This window comes from Panthera onca, chromosome B2 (genome assembly GCF_046562875.1).
Source record: "Panthera onca isolate mPanOnc1 chromosome B2, mPanOnc1 haplotype 2, whole genome shotgun sequence".
In the NCBI taxonomy this organism is placed as follows: Eukaryota; Metazoa; Chordata; class Mammalia; order Carnivora; family Felidae; genus Panthera; species Panthera onca.
Genome location: NC_138343.1, coordinates 131,951,131 through 131,976,170, shown reverse-complemented (window position 1 = coordinate 131,976,170; position 25,040 = coordinate 131,951,131). Strand labels below are relative to the sequence as shown.

The 25,040-nt window shown below is 38.3% G+C and overlaps 1 long non-coding RNA gene across 13 annotated transcripts in view; it reads left to right on the top strand.

Moving 5' to 3' along the window:
• Positions 1–1,525: 1,525 nt before the first annotated feature.
• Positions 1,526–25,040, top strand: part of LOC132667733 (uncharacterized) — a 197,515-nt gene continuing 174,000 nt past the window's right edge. For 9 of the 13 annotated variants that reach the window (XR_013555799.2, XR_013555803.2, XR_013555792.2 and 6 more), the window contains exons 1-2: positions 1,526–1,641; positions 8,768–8,816. This is a non-coding gene — a long non-coding RNA (uncharacterized LOC132667733). Of the gene's footprint in view, positions 1,642–8,387; positions 8,477–8,767; positions 8,817–16,558; positions 16,654–17,117; positions 17,244–25,040 lie in introns of all 13 variants that reach the window. The other 4 variants (XR_013555804.2, XR_013555802.2, XR_013555805.2 and 1 more) reach the window with 4 other exon arrangements.

The window sequence follows — 25,040 nt, the reverse complement described above, 5'->3', positions numbered from 1 at the left end:
AAGCAAGCTCCAGGCTCTGAGCTGTCAGCACAGAGCCTGATGGGGGCTTGAACCCACTGTCTGAGAGATCACAGTCTGAGCCAAAGTCAGATGCTTAGCGGACTGAGCCACCCAGGCACAATTCCCAACCCCCCTCCACCCCCCCACCCCCGCCACTCCTCCTCCCTCCCCACCAGCTGTGTTCCTAACTACCTGTGTGACTTCAGGCCAGTGACCATCCCTCCAAGCTTTGGTTCTTTTCTCTGTGTAATGGGGATGCCTGTAGCTCCCTCTCTCACTGTAGCGTGAGGATTAAGAAGATAATGAATGGAAAGTGCTTAGCATGGTATCTGGCACACAGCAGGTAAATATCAGTAAATATCAGTTGTTATTGTTGTTGCTATTAGCTGAATGAGCTTTTCATGGGAGGGACCGCGTCTTATGCATCTATACCAGAAGCCCAACATGTGTAACTGCCATGCCTAGCCCAGGCATGACTGTAGACTTGAACTGAGATTCTCGTGCTGCTGATGCTGGATGATAGACAAAGAAAAAGAAGCTATGGGAGAAAGGAATTCAGGCTTTGTAATTATTCGGCCATGTGCTTCAAATTTGGGTATAAAAAAAGCAACAGCGGGGCGCCTGGGTGGCCCAGTCGGTTAAGCGCCTGACTTCAGCTCAGGTCACGATTTCACCGTTCTCATGGGTTCGAGCCCGGCGTTGGGCCCTGTGTTGACCGTTGAGAGCCTGGAGCCTGCTTTAGATTCTGTGTCTCCCTCTCTCTCTAACCCCTCCCTCACTCGTGCTCTGTCCCTCTCTGTCTCTCAAAAACTAAATAAACGTTAAAAAAATTTTTTTTTAAAATGTAATAGTGAAAGAATTTGTTCTAAATATCTCCTACGCTGGATTTAATCATTTGAATTGAGCCATTGGCAACAATATTCCAGGGAAATAAGGATGAACAGGTGCAATAAAAAGTGATCTTTCCTATTGTTACGCTACAAATGGACACATTCCCTGGGAAAACGTCTCACCTAAAATTGCTTTCATAGGTGCAACTCCTTGCAACCTTTTTATAATTTCTGTAATGGGAAAAAAACGATTTAAATCATGCTACTATGAATTAATTCAAAAACAGATAATGAATAACATTACTTGGCTTCTGCAATGACACAAGGCATGGAATAATAAACTACGTTACAGTGAGACCCTCTTCGTCCTAGATCTTGTGGAGCTGTTCATCAGAAGGTCAGTAGCAATGCTATTTCTATTGGAGAATTTTCATTTACAAAATTAACATATTTGAAAAATGACTTTCAATAATGACACAAAGCATAAATATAAAAATCTGTACACGCTATAGCTCGTATAAAACATTTTTTTGGCATCAATTATTGTTGTAATTTAGGCTGAAAAATGCCAGCTATTTTGCTGCTGTGCTGAAGTCCTCTTTTTTGAGCCCACAATGAACCTGTAATACTTATGGAAAGAGTTACCATAGCAACCTATATTGATGTCACAAGCTCAGGCTTCTGACTTCATTGCATAATGCGGTAGCAAGTGGATTTGCAGCAGAAACACCCTGCTAAAGAACAAGTATCTTGGTTCCCAGCAAAGAGGACAAAGGAAAACAGCAAGTTATAGGGAGTTGAATGCTGGATTGTGAGTCAGATTGTCTGAGTTCTTATTTTAAACCTGCTTCTCACTTGTTGCCTTGTTTTGAGTAATCGTGTTTACGTGTGTGCACTGAGGTTTGAAGCAAGAAATCTCCTATCTCTGGGATAGACATAGAAGAGAAAACTCAGTATTTAATGTTTTAGCATTTGGGGGACATCTTAATAAGGCTAAAACACCCTAAAAATAACTTGGAAAGCAAGGAATTACTAATGTCTTGTAGTAGGTAACTGGCTAGCTCACAAAGATAAAGAGAGTACTTTGGAAAAAAAGCATAGAGCTAGGGTTTTTGATTTTGATTTTTTGAAACAGTAATGGGTAAAGGGTATGATTGATGTCCTAATCTTAACTTTAATAAGAATGTGGAGAACTCTTACATAAATATGTCATATTACATAGCTGTATCTATTTAAGGATGTTTTGATATGTCTCAGAGAAGAGAAAGGTTAATCTGTATCTGTTAGTGGGTATGATGCTGCTCATGTTTACACTGTGTACATTAAATCATAAATGTTTATTTTATCATGCAAATGTTTACCCTCATTAGAAAACAATTAAATAAGTGAAGTGGCTTTGCTAATTTAAAATAAAATTTAAAAAAAATTAATGATATCCTTTTTTAGACAGGCCTACTCTTTCCTTTGGAACCCTATAACCTGTCCATTATGTCAATTGGTCTAGGTTTTTATTATATAGTAAATTTCAGAATTGAGCTTCTTTTGGTATTTGAAAAGGCATTTAAACTAATAAACTTCCTCACCAGAAACTAAGGTGAAAACATGGTGCAGCTTTTCATTTTATCTAAGGTAACAAGCTAGAACATTTTGATAGAACTATGGCCCTTCCCACCCCCTCTTTCCATGTGTTTCAAAATCATTCCAAAATATCAGCGAAGATTTAACATGCTAAAAAACTTCATTAGCTAAATTCCCTGTTAAATAACCCTCAGAAAGAAATGAGTAATTTTTCAGGTCTTAGAAAAATTTTAAGTTACTGTTGAAAAAGGTAGAGCAAGGTAGAAGCTGTGGCCATGTTTTTGGTAAGTACTTAATTGCATCTGAACTCCTTATTATCTCACTGCACAAGTCATTTGTGTGAGTCATAAAATCTTGCAAAATCTTTCAAAAACTAGAATTTGCTGTACAGTGTTTCATGGAATATCTAAGAGTAAAAATTAGTTTTTTCATTATAGGCATTATGTTTATCCAACTAGCTAATGTGTTTTTTTCCTATACTAGGCAAAAGACTTTTCGTGTGTTTGTGTGAATTTAATTCAGCAGATTTTTATTAACTTTATTACCATGAGAAGGTCCTGAATATACGTAGTAAAATTTTGTAAAAAAAAATCATACATTCTTCATTTTTTTTTCATCTTCAGCAAAGAGAGGAATCAGTAAAAATGGTTGTTTCCTTTCTGAATTCTACTTTGTTCCTTGCTCTAAATTCTACCATTTCAAAGTACAACTCCTTTAAATAACAGAGACTAAACATCGCTGAAAGTCACATCAAGAAATCACACCTATAGAAGGAGCTATAGCTATTTTGTTTTGTTTTGTGATCACAGTGATGTCCAATAGATTTAAATAACTTGCCCAAAGTTAACTGGTGGAAGAATACATACCTCAGCTAAGGATCGTTCTACCACATCAAAGTGTCCTGATCCTGCCTGATGGCTTTTATCCAGAGTCATCTCCCTTTTAGATAGTCTGATATATAGTCCTTTTCTTCTTATTTTTTCTTAATTTCTTGGTTTTATTTTTTCCCCTAAAAAATCTCACTAGAGATTATAGAAAAATTTATTAGTCTTTTCAAAGAGCCAACTTTTGGCTTTACTTATTGCTCTCATGTATCTTCTACTGTGTAACAATCTACCCTCAAAACATACTGGTTTAAAACAACCACTATTTCATTATCTCATGATTTTGTGGGTTAAGAATTCAGGTAGGGTCATTCTTTTGCTTCTTGTGGTATTGACTAAGCTTACGGGGTGGTATTTGGTTGGTGGTTGGCGTGGTCTGGAGAGTCTAGGATTGCTTCACTCAGGTGCCTGATGCCTGAGCAAGGAAACCTAGAAGGCTAAGCTTAGATGGGTTTCTCCCTGTAACCACATAACACAGGGCTTCTCCACATGGCCTTTCCAATGGAGTTTTGAGACTTCTTACATTGCAATTTGGGACTCTAAGAATGTACAGGAAAATGGGAAGTAGAAATGGCAAGTTTTCTTAAAGTCTAGACCTAGAACTGGCAAAATATCACTCTGCCATACTTTTAGAGCAGTCATAGAACAAAGATTCAAGGGGAAGGGAAATAGATCTCTCCTGTCAAAGGAAAGAGTGTCAAAGAGTTGGAGCTATCTTTATTCTATCGCATTGATCCTGTGTTGTATTTTAGTCTTCTATTTCAACAATCTATTATTTTCTTTGTATCTTCCATCTGTTTTATTTGTTTATATTGTATCATTCACTCTCCCCCCCCCTTCTTAGGTTGGATGTTTAAATCATTCTTTTTCATCATTTCCTCGTCTAATATAAGCCCTGAAGGGTAAATTTTTTTTCCAATTACAGCTTTCATTGTATTTCAAAGTTTTAGCTATATTGTTATTTTGCTCATTGTTCAGTTTTTTCCCAGTGTTCCATTATCATTTCTTTTGTGATCTATGAGTTATTTGGAAGTGTGGTTTTAAAATTTCAATCCTATAGGGTCTTAATATTAATAATGTATCTACTTGGGACTTAAAAGACATTCATCAAATACAATGGATTATCCTTTTTTGGATCCTGACTTGAACAAACTTAAGAAAACATATGAGATAATCGAGGGAAATTTGAACACTGACTGGATATTTGGGGAATTTTTATATATTAAAAAATATATATCATGGTAGTATAGTGATGTTAAAAGTGTCCTTTTTAAATAGACTTAGAAATATTTATGGAATGAATTTACTTCAGAAAAATTCAGATGGGAGTGGGCATATAGATGATAAAAGATTGACTATGAGTTAGATAACTGATGAAGATAAGTGAAGGATACAAGCATTCCATATCCGCGTGTGTGAACTTTTTCATAAGTTGTCAAAAGTTTACCTTACAATAATTTCTCATTTAGTTGCATTGTGGCTAGAGAATTAGAGTATATTGAGTATATATATGAATTATATATTCAAATATACATATACACAAAAATACAAAGATTATATATATTCTTTCTATACAATGTAGCGAATATATTGCACACACACACACACACACACACACACACACACACATAATGAGCTTATTTTATGGACTGATGTATTAAATTTTGTGTACTTGAGAAGTAAATATGGAATATCTTTCTTTCTTTCTCTCTCTGTTTATCTATATATATCCATTAAATCAAGGTTGGCAGTGCAAAGATTTTTTTTTTAGTTTTTTTAAATAGATTTTTAAAAGATTTTTAATAGATTTGCATAGATTCTTTTTCCTCCTAAAATTATGGATAATTGAGAAATAATTGAGAAATTTAGAAATCCATTAAATCATGGTTGGTAGTCCAAAGAATTTTTTAGGTTATTTTAAATAGATTTTAAAAATATTTTTTATAGATTCATATAGATTTTTCCTGCTTAAACTATGGATAATTGAGAAATGTGTATTTCATCCTCACATTATTATGATGATTTGTCAATTTCTCTCTGTAGTTCTTGAATGTTTTGCAGTATGTAATTTGAGATAGGTTCGTAATACATATCTAAGTGTTAAATCTTATTGGTAATTTGAAATTTAATCTTCACACAGTATCACCTCTTCTTCCTGATAGTTTTTTATTTACCTTACAGACTATTTTTTTGATATTAATATAACTCTCCCACCTTTCGTTTGGCTATTATTTTGTGGATGTTTTGCTTTCATATTTTAGGTTATGTCTTTCATAAGAGCATATAATTGAATTTTTGTTTACCTAGCCCTAAAATTTCTGTTTTTAACTGGAAAATTTCGCCTATATACATAAATATTGTGATTAGTGATAATATTTATTTATTTCTATGATCTTAATTTGTACTTTCTGTTTGTCCATTTTTTTCTATGCTTCTTTCCTTCTTTCTTTCTTAGCCTTCGTATCATGTCATTCATACTATCTGGACATACTTCTTTCTTCAATCCTCTGTTGGCTGATTTGAATTGTGCTTGGTATTTCCCTTAATCTGACCTGTCATGCACCATATTTTATAGAAACTGTTAAATTTTCCATCTTTTAAGGGAAAATTTCCAGATATTCTAACATAGATAAATGTTTTAGCTTTAAAATTTTTGGTTACTTGAGAAGTTTTAGGATAGAGTTGCTGAACAGATGGGATATAACAGTATTCTTTAAACTAGAAGTCCTTGGGGCCTGGATGGCTCAGTCAGTTGAACATCTGACTTTGGCTCAGGTCATGATCTCATGGTTCGTGATTTCAAGCCCTGCATCGGGCTCTCGGCTGTCAGCACCGAGCTTTCTTTGGATCTATGTTCCCCTCTCTCTCTGCCCCTCCCCACCCTACTCTCTCTCAAAAAATAAGTAAAAACATGACAAAAAATAAACTGGAAGTCCTTAAACTGCATTTGAGGAATAAGGCCTGAGCATGAAATTCTAGTGAATAATAGAATAAAAAATGAAGCTGAACTTAATGTTGATGGATTGATGATGCATGGAGCCACTTAATGTTACAGTTATCAAAAGAGTAAAAGTTATCAAACTTTTCTCCTAGAAGAGAAGGTGACCTGATGAGAGCTGTTGGAGAAGATGGCAATTGTGAATAATAGGTACTGAGTTAGGAGGACCTGATCTCCGGGAAGCCAGGTTAGGAGCCCTTTTTTAATTAATCGGAGATGATGGCCAAAGGGCTGAATGAAGATGTGAACTAGGGTCTGGAAATGAAAGCTATTCTCTGACTTAAGCATCGGTAGTTATGTAAGAACTACATTGACGGAAAGAGAAGGAAGCAACATGGCAGTGATAATTGCTACTGAACTGAGCAATTAGAGCATCATGGCTTCCTGCTACCTTCTCTGTTTATATCATAATCTGCTGCTACTAGCTTCATCCCTTATTTTTTTTATTTCAGAGTTCCCTAGAGAGGAATTCAACTTGTTCGGCTTCTTTTCGCACCAGGTCTAGAGTCTTGCTTGCTGGCTTAGTTAGTGGATGAGCAGCCTTTGTGGTGGGTGTGCACTGGTACGGAATTGTCCTCTGAAAAGTGGGGAGGATTATCTGATACAGACATCACCATATCCCCCGAGCAGGGACTGTGATCTGAGCAGGTCTCTTAGTCTCAGCACCCCAGAAAGCAGAGTCTGACCTAAGAATTTATGTGACTTTTTATCAAGGCAGGCAGGAATGAGTGTAAAAGAAATCTTACGGTAGGGACAGAGGGAAAGCTGGCCAGAGGGTGTGTTGCTGAACTATTAGCACTGATGTAGCTTGCTTCGTGTTGTAGGGGTGTCCTGTGTAAGGCCATATCAACTGCATCTCAGAGAGATCATCATAGAGACTTGAGAAAGAGGAAGGACTTATCTTATTTGTTGTTGTTGGCCATTGGTTGAAAGTTTGCTCTATTAGGACTTAACTCCCCTGAAGTTCCAGACTGCACAGTTGTGGGCCTTTTAACAAGACCGCTCACACCTCAGTGTCAGTAAGGAAGTTCTGGGTTGGTGAGAAATGCCCGGTTTGGTGCGGTCTTAAAGTAAGGTACTGTCATGTTCTGCCTGAATGAGATCATTCCCAACTCAAGCAGGCCTGGTTACTGAAGCAGTGGTTGAAACAAAATACGCATGAAGTAGAGAGATTGTGAATTGGTATGTAGGAGGTGGTGGATACAGAAGACAATGATGGACAAGCTAGTTAAGGGGGTGAGGATGGGCCAGGGGCGGAGGACACAAAGGCACTTTCATATCCCAAAGTCTTAAACAGAATAATTCAAATAAAGCCCAATAAGTAATGAGCCTCTACTCTTTGCAAGAAACTGAATTTATATCCCCCAAAATGGGGTGCCTGGGTGGCTCAGTCGGTTAAGTATCTGACTTTGGCCCAGGTCGCGATCTCACGGTTCCTGAGATCAAGCCCCACGTCAGGCTCTGTGCCGACAGCTCAGAGCCTGGAGCCTGCTTCAGATTCTATGTCTCCCCCTCTCTCTGCCCCTCCCCAGCTCATGCTCACACTCTGTCTCTGTCAAAAGTAAATAAACTTAAAAAAAACTTTTATATCCCTGAAAGTAAGCAAGAAACTTTATCATCAAGTGGAGGAAATAGATGTATATACATGTGAAATACAAGACACCATGTGTTAATATCATCCTCTATGATAAACATGCAGAAGAGGAGTACAGAGGAGGCAGCGGTGAATTTTGCTGGCAGGAGTAACAGAGTCTTTGTAGAAAGTTCCATGTGGCTTTAACGATTAAAGTTAAAATTTTGATAAACATGTGAGGGCTATTTCCTTATAGCAACTGTATCTCTGCATCTGTATTTTATTGAAATGACACCCTTACATTTTAGATATTTCACACTGAAAATAGAAATGAGAAATTAAAAATTTGAAAACAATTTATTTTTCCTTTATCCGGAAGTGAATAGTACTTTTTTTCATGTTTCCGCACAATGCCTGTGGGTTTATTTTAAAAATGATTTGCCAGAATCTTTACATAGTTTCTTGAAATGGAATTAATATTAAAAATTGCCTTCTGTGTTCCTTGTCTTTCTCCCTCCATGTAGAGAATGAAGGAGTGAACAGGTGAAGAGCTGAAGGAATGGGGGCTGCAGGAAAACAAAATACAGATCTTGAGATGGATTAGAAAGATTAGGTATTTTGAGTTTTCTGGAACAAAATCTGATGCTGCTGCCAGGGAACACTTTCCTGGTCTGAACTTGTTTTCCCAAAGAAATGAAATAAGGTTGAAGAGATGTTGTAAATGGGGCAGACAGAACCCAGGCAGTGAAAGGGAGCTAGACACAGGAATGGAGAGCTATGACTCTGGGGCTAGCCTAACTGTAACAGTGACTAGATTGTTCATCCTGACCAACCTTTGTCTTTTTTTTTTTTTTTTTAATTTTAATTCCAGTGTCGTTAACATACAGTGTTCTATTTATTTTAGGTGTACAATATGGTGATTCAAGTCTATTCCTTACTCAGTGCTCATCATGGTAAGTGTACTCTTGCTCCTCTTCACCTATTTTATCCATCCTCCACCCACCTCCTCTCTGGTCTCCATCAGTTTGTTCCCCGTATTTAAGAATCTGGGTATTTTTGTCTTTTTTTTTTTTCATTTGTTTATTTGTTTGAGTGAAATCCTATGGTATTTATCTTTCTCTGACATATTCTGCTTACTATTTTACTCTCTATATCCATCCATGTTGTTGCAAAAGGCAACATTTAATTCTTTTTTATACCTGAGTAATATTCCATTATATATATTATATATATATATCTTTATCCCTTCGTGTATATCTAACCCTTCATATATTGATGGACAGTGGGGGTGCTTCTATTGTTAAGGGAATTGGCTATTGTTAATAATGGCTATTGTTAATAATGCTGTGATAAATGTAGGGGTGCATATAACTTTTCAAATTAGTATTTTCATATTCTTTGGGTAAATACCAAAGTAGTGGAATTACTGGGTCATATGATAATTCTAGTTTTAATGTTTTGAGTAACCACTCTAATTTTTTCTGCAGTGGCTGCACCAATTTGCATTCTCATCAACAGTGTACGAGGGTTTCTTTTTCTTCACATCCTCACCAACACTTGTTGTTTCTTACGTTTTTGATTTTAACCATTCTGACAGGTTGAGGTGGTATTGTGGTTTGATTTACATTTCTCTGATGATTAATGATGTTGAGAATCTTTCCATATGTCTGTCGGCCATCTGGATGACTTCTTTGGAGAAATGTTTGTTCGTGTCTTCTATCCATTTTTCAATGGGATTTTGTTTTGTTTTGTTTTTTCTTGGTGTTGAGTTGTATAAGTTCTTCATATAGTTGGGGTACTAACCCCTTATTGTATGTATCATTTGAAAATAACTTCTCCCATTCAGTAGGTTGCCTTTTAATTTCCTTTGCTGTTCCTTTTAATTTCCTTCACTTTGATGTAGTCCCAATAATTAATTTTTGCTTTTATTTCCTTGTCTTAGGAGGCTTACCTAGAAAAATGTTGCTACAGCTGATGTCAGAGAAATTACTGCCCATTCTCTCTTCTAGGATTTTTATGGTTTCAGGTCTCGCATTGAGGTCTTGAATCCATTTTGAGTTAATTTTTCTGTATGGTGTAAGAAAGTGGTCCAGTTTCATTTTTTTTTTTTTTACGTGTAGTTGTCCAGTTTTCCCAACACTGTTTATTGAAGAGACTTTTTCCCATTATGTATTTTCTTACCTCCTTTGTCAAAGATTAATTGACCATATAATCACAGGTTTATTTCTGGACTCTCCATTCTGTTCTATTGATCTATGTGTCTGTTTTTGTTCCAGTATCATGTTGTTTTAATTACTACAGCTTTGGAGTGTATCTTTAAATCTGGGATTGTGATACCTCTAGTTTTATTCTTCTTTTTCAAGATTGCTTTGGCTATTTGGGATTTTTTTTGTAGTTCCATACAAATTTTAGGATTATTTGTTCTAGTTCTGTGAAAAATGCTTTTGGTACTTTGATAGGAATTTCATTAAATGTGTAGATTTCTTTGGATAGTATGGATATTTTAACAATATTTGTTCTTCCAATCCATGAGCATGAACTATCTTTCCATTTGTTTGTGTCATTTTCAATTTCTTTCAGCAATGTTCTACAGTTTTTAAAGTACAAGTCTTTCACCTCCTTGGTTAGGTTTATTCCTAGATATTTTAATATTTTTGGTGCAGTTATAAATGGGATTGTTTTCTTAATTTCCCTTTCTTCTATTTCATTATTAGTGTATAAAAATGTAATGAATTTCTTTATATTGATTTTGTATCCTGCAACCTCACTGAATTCATTTATCAGTTCTAGCCATTTTTTTTGGTGGAGTCTAGAGTTTTCTCTATATAGTATGATGTCATCTGCAAATAGTGAAAATTTTGCTTCTTCCTTATCAATTTGGATGCCTTTTATTTGTGTGTGTGTGTGTGTGTGTGTGTGTGTGTGTGTGCTGTCGCTAAGATTTCCAGTACTATGTTGAATACAACTGGTGAGAGTGGACATCCTTGTCCTCTTTCTGACCTTAGGAGAAAAGTTCTCAGGATTTTTTGCCAATGGCCATGATGTTAGTTGCGGTTTCTTTATATATGGCCCTTATTGCATTGATGTATGTTCCCTTTAAACCCAAACTGAGGGTTTTTTTATCATGAATGGATGTTGTACTTTGTCAAATTATTTTTTCTGTATCTATTTAATCTATGTTCATCAGAGATATTGGCCTGTTTTAGTTCTCTTTTTCAGTGGTATCTTTATCTAGTTTTGGTATCAGGGTAATGCTGGCCTCATAGAATGAGTTTGGAAGCTTTCCTTCCTCTTTTAATTTTATTGCAATAGTTTGAGAAGAATGGGGAATAGCTCTTCTTTAAATGTTTGGTAGAATTCACCTGTGAAGTCATCTGGTCCTAGACTTTTGTTTGTTGGGAGTTTTTTGATTACTGATTCAATTTCATTGCTGGTTATCTGTCCATTCAAATTTTTCTATTTCTTCCTGGTTCAGTTTTGGGAAATTATATGTTTCAAGGAATTTTTCTATTTCTTCTAGGTTGCACAATTTGTTGGCATATAATTTTTCATAATATGTTCTTAAAATCCTTTGTATTTCTGTGGTATCAGTAGTTACTTCTCCTCTTTCATTTCTGATTTTGTTGGAGTCCTCTCTCTCTCTCTCTCTCTCTCTCTTTTGGTGAGTCTGACTAAAAGTTTATCAATTTTGTTGATATTTTCAGAGAACAGCTCCTGGTTTCATTGTTCTATTGTGTTTTGTTTTTTTTGTTTCTATTTCACTTATTTCTGTAACCTTTATTATTTATTCTGTAACCTTTATTATTTCCTTCCTTCTACTGATTTTGGGTTTTGTTTATTCTTTTTCTACGTCCTTTAAATATAAGTTTAGGTTGTTTATTTGAGGGTTTTTTTTTTTTTTTTTTTTTTTTTTTTGCTTCTTGACATAGGTGTGTATTGCCATAAACTTGCCTCTTAAAACCCATTTTGCTGTATCCCAAAGATTTTGTACCATTGTGCTATCATTTTCATTTGTATCCATGTATTTTTTGATTTCCTCTTTGATTTCTTGGTTGCCTAGTCATCTTTTAGTAGCATTTTATCCTCCATGTATTTGTGTTCTGTCCAGCTTTTTACTTGGGGTGACCAAGCTTTGTCTTAATTCGTAAAGTGTGGAGATGTCTCTCTCTCTTTTTTTTTCCTTTAGGGGAGAATTATTAGCCCTCATTTGTGGCCTGGCTAGTAGGGTTTACCATTGACTACAACATCATTTCAGTATCACAAAAATAAAATGTGTAATATCATGCTCACATTTGATTAAAGCATATTTAACATATGTAAATGTCATATTGCTTTGCAAAATAAAGACATACTAAAATAAATATATAAATAGTGTAGGCTATTCCACCAGTTATCCCACTCAATTTGTGCATAGAGATGGGAATCTGCCTTTTCACCTGTTGGCCTCAGTTCCACTTATCTCCTATGGATTATGAGAATCGTGCTAATCGGAATATGAATCTACTATCAGAATCTATGTCTATAAAGATGTTTTTGAGATGACATGGCTCTCAAACTCAAGCCAGCTTGTTCACCTGGGCTAAGCTGAAGAATCCGCAACCTGTCCCAATAATGAATGGAAAATGACCTATGCCCAACTTCTTGAGGGACTATTCCAATACCAGACCTTACTAACAGATTTTCATGGGTAAATTTGATCAAGTGATATTTTCACTTTTAATTCTGACTTTAGAACCAAGATGTAACTTGTGTAGAGTATGGAGTTTTCAGATATGAGAAAAGACTAAATGTTGGAACAGCTTAAGAAGAAAGGGTTTGTGGCAATATTGAGCCAATGTTCTCATAAATTGCCTTAGCCTTACTTTTTCAGCAGTAGGAAAGGTGAGCAGATCTAATAAGAGGGGAAGGCACCATGGTTGTCTGAGGATCAAAAACTTTTAAGTGGAGGCATTCTCTGCTTTCCCTTCTAGTTAGCTCCTCATTTCTAGAGCTTAGATCTTGCTCAGACTTCATTTTTTTGGTCCAGGTGCTTTAGAACGCCAACCATGTTCTAGGCATTGGACTAAATGCTTTGTATAGTTTTATCTCATTAAAAATTTGTAACATATCAAGAATTATTATTATTCCCCATTTACAAATAAGAAAACTGATGCTATGAAGCCTAGGTTATTTATTCAGCTAGTAGGTGAAGGAGGTAGGGTGGGATATGGATAAGTCTAACTGTAAAGCCTACGTCCTCTTTTCAGTATACAATATCCTCTTTAAGCTTCAAATGCTCTAGCTTTATTAGGGCATTCGTAGGGGTGACTTGGGTGCCCTTTGAAGGACTTTGTGAGTTCATTTCCTTTCACCCCTATGTAAGAAGTCTTTCCTGAGTTTCTGTGAATTATAAGGGTGAACCATTTTGTGTAGCATGGCCCAAAGACATTACATCGTTGTGCCAGAAAGGAGGCTGTGTCCTGCCATAGTGGCTCAGCTACACTTTCTCTGATATCTGTTTGGACTTCATCAAAATCTTTTGTCTTGTGATTCTGGTGGCATTTGGGTAAAGCTTATATATGAAAGTGAATGGTTTAGTTTTCCTGATGGAAAGTTTAATTCAGCTCTCCAGCATGTTGCTTTTAGCTTGTTTGTAGATATAATCGTTTACTTAATGAGGATGCATCCTCCCTTTCAGAGTACAGACTTTAAAATGAATTTCCATAGATTTACATAAATTCCCTGGGGACCACTATCATGTGAGCAAAGAAAGAATTGCCCAGCTGTGTTCTGATTTAATGGAATTATGAAGCTTTAGGGTGTGGGCTCTGAAAAAGATATCTGGGGGAAATAGTCACTCAAATTGTTGGAGAAATAAACCGTTAAATGAATTTGCTCTCACTCAGATTGGAGATGATTTTAGAAGCCAGCATCAGCCAAAGTTTTAAACAACTCATTTTAGGAAAAGTTGGTAAAAATGCTGTACATTTCAGAAATCACCTTTTATTTCTGAGAATGAGTGTTAATATTATATGACAACAGATTTTGCGTAGAGCATTTTTATTTTAAATGTGTTTAAAATGGAGAGAGTTAGCAAATGCTCTATATCTCATGCTGTCACCTCAAAATAACAGCATCTTTAGGTACACTTACTTTTAAATCTAATGTTGGTCCCCAATGTTATCTGGGCCAGAGTTTATTAATGGTGGTCTGTATGTCTTTCACACCCCAATTCCTTCCTCAGTGATATGAAAAGATCTAAGAAGGTTTCGGCTTTTGGAGCTCAGAGATTTTGCCTTCTAACTTACTTTGAATCTTTCTTTATTTTTTATTCTTTTTATTTTTTTAATGTTTATTTTTAAGAGAGAGAGAGAGCGAGCGAGCAGGGAAGGGACAGAGAGAGAGGGAGACACAGAATCTGAAGCAGGCTCCAGGCTCTGAGCTGTCAGCACAGAGCCCAGTGTGGCTCTCGAACCCACAAACCACGAGATCATGACCTGAGCCGAAGTCAGATGTTTGACTGAGCCGCCGAGGGGCCCCTGAATCTTTCTTTAAATGGTGATGTCCCAATTACATTGTACTCTGTGATTGGTTCTATAGGTTGGTTACAATAACATAACAGCAATGGGAAGATTTCATAATTCTCTTGGCCTTGGAGTATAGCCATATGAATTAAGTCCTTTTCAAGATAATACCTCAGCATTAGCCAGGAGTCTACAAATATATATCTTTGGTTCAAAGAGGCTTACTCAAGAGTATGAATGGATTGATATTAATTTATATTCTGTGTTGGAAAAACAACCACTGATATGAGTCCATAAGGTTCGTCCTTGTGTATGAAAACATAAATTAGTCAATAAGTATTTAGCAATGTATAGAAAATGCTTGAAGGTGGATGCTAAAAAGGAAGAAATATTTGTCCATGGCACTGGTATTTTTTAGCATCTATACAAAGAAACAATAATAATAACTAACATGTCTTGTGCACTTATTATGCTCCAGGATTTTCTTTTTGTCATCTGTCATAAACTTCGCAACAACCTATGACTTAGGCCCTCTGATTATCCCATTTTACAGATAAGAAAACAGAAAGCTAAATCATTTGCCCCATAGCTAGTATGGGGTAGCTAGGGTGGCAAATATGGCACATTGGCCCTGGAAGGTAGGATCTTTTTTCTCAAATTCCTGTATGTATTTTAAAAAGTTTTTTAAATGTTTGTTCATTTTTGAGAGAGAGAGAGAGAGAGAGCAAGTGGGGGAGAGGCAGAAAGAGAGGGAGACTCAGAATCCAAAGCAGGCTCCAGGCTCTGAGCTGTCAGCACAATCTGCCGAGGGGCTCGAACCCATGAACCGTGAGATCGTGATCGGAGCCAAAGTTGGACACTCAACCGACTGAGCCACCCAGGCGCCCCTCCTGTAGATACTTTATTGTGTTAAATGTACATATACAACATGGGCGTTATAAACACGGGCGTTCAAATATCTGTTTGAGTGCCTACTTTCAAGTCTTTGGGTATATACCAGAAGTGGAATTGCTACAACCTATGAAATTCAATGTTTAATTTCTTGAGGAATTGTATACTGTTTTCTATAGTGGCTGCACCATTTTAAACTTCCCCTGGCAGTGTACAAGGGTCGCAATTTTCTACCTTCTTGCTAACATTTTTTTTTCTAATAGCCATTCTGATAGTATCTCATTGTGGTTTTGATTGTCATTTCCCTAGTGATTAGTGTTGTTGAGCATATTTTCATGTGCTTATTGGCTCACTTGTAAATCCTCTCTGGAAATATGTCTCTATATATCCTTTGTTCATTTTTAAATAGAGTTGTTTTGTTGTGTTTTGAGTCATTGAAATTCTTCATATATTCTGGATATTACTCCCTCATCAGATAATGCCTTCCACTGTCTTCATAGTATCCTTTACATTCTTGCCTGTGCTCAGAGTCTATGCTCTTAACCACTACACTGAAGTATATAACCAAGGTTGTGACATTGCTACCACCATATCCCCTTATGATGAAATAAAGATAAGAGGCTGTGTTGTCAGGGGATGCATGAAGAAAGCAGTGAGACCTCGCACATTCTAGATGTGTTTAGTGCATATTTCTTGATGAGTCTGTTTTTGCATAATGATTGAAAAAAACGAGTCAGCTGTGTCGCATCCTCCCGTTCTTTGCCATGTATTTCTTGGCCATTCACAAGAAGAGGGGAGCAATGGGAAAGGGGGGTGTGTGACTGGCTGTGAATGGAAGATACATCTGCCAATCTTTTAGCTTTAGATACATTGCCAGGACGTTTTCTTTTCTTTTCCTTTTTTTAAAGGTCACTTATTTTGAGAGGGAGGGAGAGAGAGAGAGAGAGAAAGCGAACATGAGTGGGGGAGAGGCAGAGAGAGAAAGGGAGAGAGAGAATCCCAATCAGGCACTGCACTGTCAGGGCAGGGCCAGATGTGGGGCTCAAGCCCGTGAACTGTGAGATCATGACCTGAGCCAACACCAAGAATCAGACGCTTAACTGGCTGAGCCACCCACATGCCCCACCAGGGTGTTTTCTGGCAGAAGTTTGATTTAACCTGACTTAAAGAGGTGAAACAAAACCTCTCTTCACTCTCATTCACTGCCTACGTCTAGAAACTCACTTTTCCTTGGAGCTTAACAGAGGGAGGAAGGAAAAGAGAGAACAATCCTCTCTCTCGCCTCTTCTTCTTTGCCTGAGGTGGAATTAAACTCTATCTTCCTGGGTGTTGCTGATTACTGGGGTGGAGGAACCGGGCACAGCATCGAGACCACATTGTGTTCCTTCGTCTGAAGGTATTGTAAGTGTGACTCAGGTTTCAGTTAGAGCTCTTTGCTTCTAACTGCATACCCCCCCCCCCCACCCCTTGTCTCTAGTTTTTGGATTTTGGATGCATGTAAAATACAGTGTTTTCTTCCCCATACTGTTTGTGAATTATTAAGTCTATGCCTCAGGCTCAGAGAGGGCCATTGGATACTCGAACAATAACAACCTGTAAAGTAGAAATTAAGAAAAGTCCCTCTTATTCCCATCCCAGTATATAAATAAGCCTGAGGCACTCACTTTGGAGTCACATGTTTGGCTTGAGGCTCTTAACATTCTATCTGTTTAGAGGAATCATCAAAAGAGCTTGCACACCTGATGGTTATGGTGTAAGAGCTGTCAGGAAGTTTGCAGTCAGAAGAGCCTTTTGTAAGGCTCTCTGGAAGCCTGCGTGGTATGGTAATGGCTTCCTCCTCCTGCAATGGTTGGTTAATAGGGTCAAGAGAAGATTGTGGTGAAAATGGGAGAGCAGAGGGATGGACTTCAGGACCCTCCTGACGGTGTTCCAGGGGATGACTTCACTCCCAGCGGAGAGACTGCAGGCCAGGTCTCAAGGCTCGCTGTAAGTATCATGTGTCCTGCATCTTCAGACTCCAGAGATTTTTCTCTCACCTTCCAGGGCTCCGCAGCTTGGCCTCAGTCCTCTTATACACGGGAGCCATGGGAGTCTCTGCTCTACATCAAAGACCAAGAAAAAAGAGTCACTTTAGGGGCCCCTGGGGGGCTCAGTTGGTTAAGCTTCTGACTCTTGATTTCGGCTCAGGTCATGATCTCACAGTTTGTGGGTTCAAGGCCTGCGTCGGCTCCACACCTGCTTGAGATTCTCTCTCTCCCTCTCTGACTGCCCCTCCTCCTCTCACGCTCTCTGTCTTTCTCAAAAAGAATCCTAAAAACGGAGTCATTTTACAGACAATTTTCATATTATTCATTTTGTTTATCTTATACTGGGTGCCGGATGCCTACGTATTTCGTTAAATTCTGATAACGACCCTGAGACAGATTTTATTATTCCCTTCTGCTATTGAGGAACCGGAGTCTGTAGATGGGAAGTGAATTCACTTGTGACATTGTGTGGAAGGCAAAGCTCCCAGTCTGAGTAGGTCTTCTTGACTCTACAGCCTGTCTTCCTTCCTGGGCTTCTTTTACTGACCGTTGACCTTCCTTCCTTTTAAACTCTCATTTTCGATTCCAGGAAACAAAGGGGGGGAATAAAAGGGATGCTTTGCATGAATTTTGTTAACTGAAATTAGCATCAATTATCACCTCTTAGAAATGAGTGCTGCTGTTTCTCGGTGTTTCAGAATGACATCATCAGGCCGGATGCCACCCAAAAGTGAGTCGGTGGTCCTGTTCTCATGATACAGGAAATCTAGTACATGCCCCATTTGGTCTGTCATCTCGTCCACTAGCACAGCTTACTAAAGAGGGGTTAGAGGCAGTTTCCACGCTGCTTATGGAAACCGTTGGCGGAAAGAACTGTTGCACAGGTGGAGATAATGTCATTCAGCTGCCACGAGTGCAATTTACAAGACAGAATTGCTCCTCTTCGCGCTGTGGCCAATGGCAGAGCCCAAGCTTCTCATTTCATGGCAGAAACTACTTCCGGACATAAGTTTTTCTTTCTGCAGCTCAGTTGTTGGCTTATTCTTACTTGTTTTTATCAGCATAATGCTTTTTGTTGTGGTGTCAGTTTCCTCACATGGTTATTCTCCTGCCAAGTGCAGTAATCAAAGTGAATTAAAAGCATTATTTATTGATTTTTTTAGAGAGAATGGGTTTATTGTGCTTTATTTATTCTTAAATAGGCTAATTTGATCCAAAAACCCTATTAGAGTTAATAGTGCCACTGGTAAATATAATTTACCCAATAATCTAGAAAATGTTGTTATTTTCCTAAATAGAGCATAAATGTTACAGTTCTAATCATTTTCACATGATGCTCAAAAAAAAAAAAAAAACAGCAAGCAAAGATTCAAGTTTGCCTTTTGAAAAGCATAGCAGAGGCACTTGGCAGCTTCTTAGGCATCGGTTTTTCTCGAAAAAAAACTACACTTAGGTAGCACGTGTTCCACTTAGTAGCTATTGTCATAATCGATTACTGGATATAAAAAGGATGACCATACGAATTTCTCAGAGGGTCAGTACGTAACTGGAGGTGTGGCAGAGAGCGTGTTTTCATGCTGTATTTCTAAGGCTGGTGCTTAAGGGTTGGGAGAGAGCTCTTCATCATTATCAGTACAATAATAATAGCAAATCTATAGCATCCCGTGGTAGTAGGCACTACTATGAGCAATTTTCATGTAACAATTCATTTGAACCTTAGGGTTACCCTGGGAAGTAGTAACTATTATCACCCCCATTTTACAAGTGAGGATGCAAGAAAGTGAAAGTGAAGCACAGAGAGTGAAGTAACTTGCTTCAGATTACACAAGTGAGTGGGAGAACCAGAGTACATATCCAAATACCTGACCCTAGAGCTTGTGGTCTGAACCACTGCCCTCTATGGCAACATTTATTGAGGTCATACTATATGTCGTGCATTATGCTAGACACTGATACTGGAGAGAGAAAAATTCCTCAGGGGATAAACAGTCGGGCACACATAGGCACAAATCTCTCTTCTTCCCATCTTTAGAGGTCATTTAGAAAAAAATTAATTCTAGGGGTGCCTGGGTGGCTCAGTGGGTTAAGCATCCCACTCTTGACTTTGGTCAGGTCATGATCATAGGGTTCATGAGGTCGAGCCCTGCGTCGGGCTCTGTGCAGACAGAGACAGTGCAGAGCCTGCTTGGGATTCTCTACCCATCTCCCCCCCCCCCCCCCCCCCCCGATTGCACTCTCTCTTTCTCTCAAATAAACAATAAACAAATTTTAATTCTTGTATAATTAACATAGTGTTATATTAGTTTCAGGTGTACGATATAGTGATGTGACAATTCTACACGTAGTGCTTATCATGATAAGTGTACTCTTAATCCCCTTCCCCTCTTTTACCCATCCCCCTATCCACCTCCCCTCTGCTAACCACCAGTTTGCTCTTTAGAGTTGAGTCTGTTTTTTGGTTTGTCTCATTTTTATTTCTTCATTTGTTATGTTTCTTAAATTCCACATATGAGTAAAATGATATGGTATTTATCTTTCTCTGACCGACCTCTTTCATTTAGCATTATACTCTACATCTACCCATGTTGCTAATGGCAAGATCTCATTCTTTTTTTATGGCTGAATAATATTCCATGGTATATACATACACCATTTCTTTACACATTTATCTGTCAGTGGACACTTGGGCTGATTCCATAATTTGGCCGTTATAAATAATGCTGGAATAAACATAGCACGTATATCTTTTCAAATTAGTGTTTTGTATTCTTTGGGTAAATAGTAGTAGAACTCCTGGATCATATGGTAATTCTATTTTTAATTTTTTGAGGACCCTCCATACTGTTTTCCACAGTGGCTGCACCAGTTTGCATTCCCGCCAGTAGTGCATGAGGATTTCCTTTTCTCCACGTCCTCACCAACACTTGTTATTTCTTGTATTTGTGGTTTTAGCCATTCTCATAGATGTGGGGTGGTATCTCATTGTCATTTTGACTTGAATTTCCCTGATTGTGAGTGATGTTGAACATCTTTCCATGTGTCTGTTGGCTATCTGGATGTCTTCTTTGGAGAAATGTCTATTCATGTTGTCTGCCCATTTTTTAATTGGATTATTTGTGGTTTTTTTTGGTGTTGAGGTGTGTAAACTCTACATGTTTTGGTTACTACATTTATTTATTTATTTATTTATTTATTTATTTATTTATTTATTTAAAAAGCTCATCTATTTTGAGAGACAGAGACAGAGACAGTGTGGGGGGAGGGGTAGAGAAAGAGGGAGAGAGAATCCCAAGTAGGAATTCAGCACAGAGCCAAGGACATGGGGCACAGTCTCCCAAACCATGAGATCATGACCTGAGCAGAAATCAAGAGTTGGATACTTAACTGACAGAGCCACCCAGGGGCCTCTTGAGGTCACCTTTGAAGTTTCAAATAGCTGGGAAAGATTTTCCCCATTGCCAATGATTTGTGTAGCCATTAACAAAGAAGGGCTGCTCTCCATGGTGGAAGTGGCACAGTGATGCCCTTAGAGTTAGGACAAAGCATAACAATAACTGTACCAATGACCATTTATTGAGTGCTTCCATAAAGTAGGCAATTGTGCTAGATGCCGAGAGAGACTCGTGGAACACTCAAAACTGTAAGCGCTAGGTCTAATTTGAATGGATCACTACTCCCAACCTCACCTCTGTGTTTTTTGCTTTGGGGACAGTCCTGTGCTTATTCTTCAGCAGCATTCTTGCCTTGTGCCTGGAGTCACAGGGGAGTGAAGGATATTCCCTTGTTGGTTTCATGGTGTTAGCTGTGCGACACCTCTCCTCACGCATAACCCAGAAATCACACCCGAAACTCAAGCTAGTCTGTTTTTACAGATTTTTTTTTGGCGGGGGGGGGGGGGGGGGGGGATGTCAGCCAATTTCCACACTCCCCTGATCCTGTTATTTTCATTATCACACTTCCCTGCACTTCCTAGTTTCAATTAGGACTGAAAACAACGTACCGAAATTGCATGAGCGTCTCTGTTCAGAGTGCTTCCCTCTCCTCGGAGGGGAGGCAGCCTGTCCTCTCCCCAAGTAAGGTCAAGAAGTTCATCAGACGTCTTCCCGTTTGTTAGATGTGCAGACTCTTAAAAGCTGGGCAACTTTTGGAAAGGTCTATAAAATTTAAAGTAAATATTTAAACTGAACTTCAAAAAACTTTCAAAGTTTGCATATTGATACTTTTTTTTTTTTTTTTTTTTTTTTTTTCTTTTAGCAGCTAGAATTGTGAATTGCTGAACTGGACAGCCCTGGGCTATGAATACCCATGATTCCTATTTGGATTGCTTAAAGGTTTTATCATAAGACAGCCAGTTGAAATAAGGGTGAAAAAGGCCTAATTCAGAAGACCCCCACAGCTAGAAGGATCCTTCTTCAGCTGTTGTAAAATCTCCATATTAGGTTTTGACAACACTGACAATATAGTTTGAAGAATATTTGTTTCTCTCTGTGTCTGTCTCCACACCCTGGAGCATGTACACACATACACACATGTGCAAAGGCAACATGACAGACTGAGTCAGGGAGAGTAGGTAAGAGGGAGATATTCGTAGTTTACTTAAAAAAATTTTTTTTTTCTTAATGCTTACTTATTTTTGAGAGAAAGGGTAGACAGAGCATGAGCGGGGGGAGAGGCAGAGAGAGAGGGAAACGCAGAATCCGAAGCAGGTTCCAGTCTCTGAGCTGTCGGCACAGAGCCCAACGTGGGGCTCAAACCCACGAACTGCGAGATCATGACCTGAGCCGAAATGGGGCGCTCAACCGGCTGAGCCACCCAGGTGCCCCTCATAGTTTACTTTATACTTTCATATGTTAGGGTTTAAAAGGAATAAGCACACATTTCTTCTGAAATTTTATAATTTTAAAAAAAGTACTCAAAGGAAAACTTACACTTCCTTTGTTGAGAATAAAGAATATTATCAGGGGGATGGTAGCCCTTACCTCTCAGAGGCTTAACCTTCACTGGAACAAATGCCTACATTTGCATAACCTGATCCTAAAATAATTCACACATTAAACAACCATTATTTACCTGCCATGCTGCATGACAAAATAGTTGTTGAGTGATTTTATAATTATACATTCTCGGTGCCATGCCTTTGGCTGCCAAAAGACAGACCTGCCAATCTGACACCTAGTTTTATATTATTTTTATGTATAAGCAAAGACTAAAAATAGGTGATTTTTAAGAGTTTGTCATTTCATTGCATTGTCCTAAGTAAAATTATAGCTCCACAATAGATATTGTAAAAACATTATAGACAGGGCAGTGTTCTATGCAGATCATGTTCTTTTACACAAGTATCTCAAGTATCTGGATCATTGACAGAATTTGAAAGAAAAAAAAATAACCTAAAGCCTTTGGAATCTTTTACTCAGATCTATTTTCACAATTACGCAACTGCAAGTTCGCACCTGATTTTTTTTTTTAATAAAATCCATTCTTATCCATAAAATGTTCCTGGTTTCCCCTTGCCGATGGTGGAGCCAGCTTAAGCTGGGAGGGAGGTAAAGTTTGTCTTCGGAGCATCTGGTCACCTTTCTTTTCCCTTTGGGTAGTGATCCTTTCTGGTTCTAAGATATTTATGATTCCATAATCTCTTTTTGGAATGTATCTGATAACCTCATGTCCACTTGGATGTTTATATCTGATAGCGTGTTGTCTTCCTGCCAGAGAATATGTTTCTAAGTCAAAGGACTAACTTTCTAACGGCTGAATGTTGACTATCAGAAAACAGGAGACAATCTGGGAGAAGATAATCACCCAGTGCCTCAGATGTAATAAAATGAGTATGTATTAGAACATGCTTTTACCTATCTTGAATCCTCTCATAAACTATGTTTTGCTAGTACTATTAGAGAAAGAACATGGATTGGATAGATCTTCTGTATATCACATTCTGGTAATAAAATACTTTGATATTCCCTTGTTACATTTTTTTTTTTTTTGCTAACATCATTATCATAATTTTAAAGTTCAGATTTTAGCCTGTGATGACTTAGTGTTAATTTGCATTTAGTTAAAAACAAGACAGCCCAGGGGCACCTGGGCAGCTTGGTTGCTTAAACTTCCCACTGTTGGTTTTGGCTCAGGTCATGATCTCACAGTTTGTGATATCTCACAGTTTGTGCGATCGAGTCCCACGTCGGGGCTCTGTGCTGACGGCTTATAACCTGCTCGGGATCCTCTCTCTCCTCTCTCTGCCCCTCCCTCTCCACCCCTAAAAATAAATAAACAAACTGAAAAATGTATTAAAAAACACTGGGAGTCCAAATACTATTTTATTTCAATATCTTAGTATTTTCAACATCCAAAAACTTAGAATCGCTATAAAGCAGCTCTCTGAAACTTTAAATTGTATGAATAATGATAGTAACAAAAGCATTTATTGACTGCTTCTAATGTGCTAGACACTGTGTTAAGTTCTTTTTATGCAGTCTGTTTTTCAATGTTCATAAGGGCCCTATTCGGTAGGAATGGACTCCCCCTCTTTACAGAGGAAGAAGCTGAGGCAAAGAAAGCCTTTGAATAGGTCAACATGCAAAGCCAGTGAGACTGGCTGGCTCAGAAGTCGAGCCTGATTCTGTTTCGCTCTGAGGTCCTTTGCTCCCAGTCATCCCAATCTGCATCTAATTATATCCCACGCCCACCTTTGTTACATGACAATCGCACACCAGGTCGTACCCTTAGATGCTTCTGGACTCACCGCCACCTCATTTAATCATGTGAAGTGGCCTCATCAATCTTGCCCTGCTTGGAAGTAGCAGGTCTCCAATCCAGATCTTATGACTTCAGATTGAGCAGTGTTTCTACCATGTGAGGCTGAACTCTCAATCAAGCCCAGTATGACATTAAGTAGAATTCTTGAGGTGGGATCTTTGGTCGCACTCAGAAAGCCTTTAATCTGATTTCCTTTCAGACAAAGGAAAGTCTATCATTCACTTGTTTGCACTCACTGAGTGAGGCATCAGTTTAAAATCAGACTACAACTTCGTAAATGTCATGCATCATTTCTATTAAATGAGACCTACTCTATAGTTTGTAGCACTTTAGAAGGGATTATTTTGGGTTTAGCTGCTTGCTGGAATCAAACTCAAACCTGCATTGCTTAAAGAGATTTACTCAGTGGTAACGTTTAGCTGTTTAGGGTGTTTTGAATAATGGACAGATGATCGGGAATGTTCTTGTGGAATGGCATGAGAAGCTGTGATGCAATGAAAAGGAGGCAGGGTTTAAGGAAGGGGATATTGTTTCCTTGAATAAGAAACCAGCTGAGAAGAGCAGTAGAGGCAGATGGCACGTGTTATAACAGGTGCAGATTGGTGACCACAGGTATCTTGGGTGGGGGGCGGGGATCTCGTGAACAGGACTCTCATTCTCAAACTGAAAGTCTATTGGCAACTCCGAGTCCCCAGGGCTTCACATATTTCTGTTTTAAAGACCCTCTTTTTCTTTGCCTTTTGGCTTTTTTTGTCTGCAAATATTCGCTCCCATGTCCCTAGCAGCTTCAAAAAGAGTCTGCCCATCTACCCCAATTTTCCCCAAGCAGGCATCTCCATACTCTGTGGCATAGTCACCATCTTCTCCCTCTGTCATCAGCAAGCCTTGAGCGCTCTCAGCATGGGGAGCAGGGGGGTGGGTCGTGGGGAGAAGAGTCTCTTTATGGCAAAGGGTGGAAGGAAGCACTCCCTTTTTATCTGGGATATCAGATTTGTGG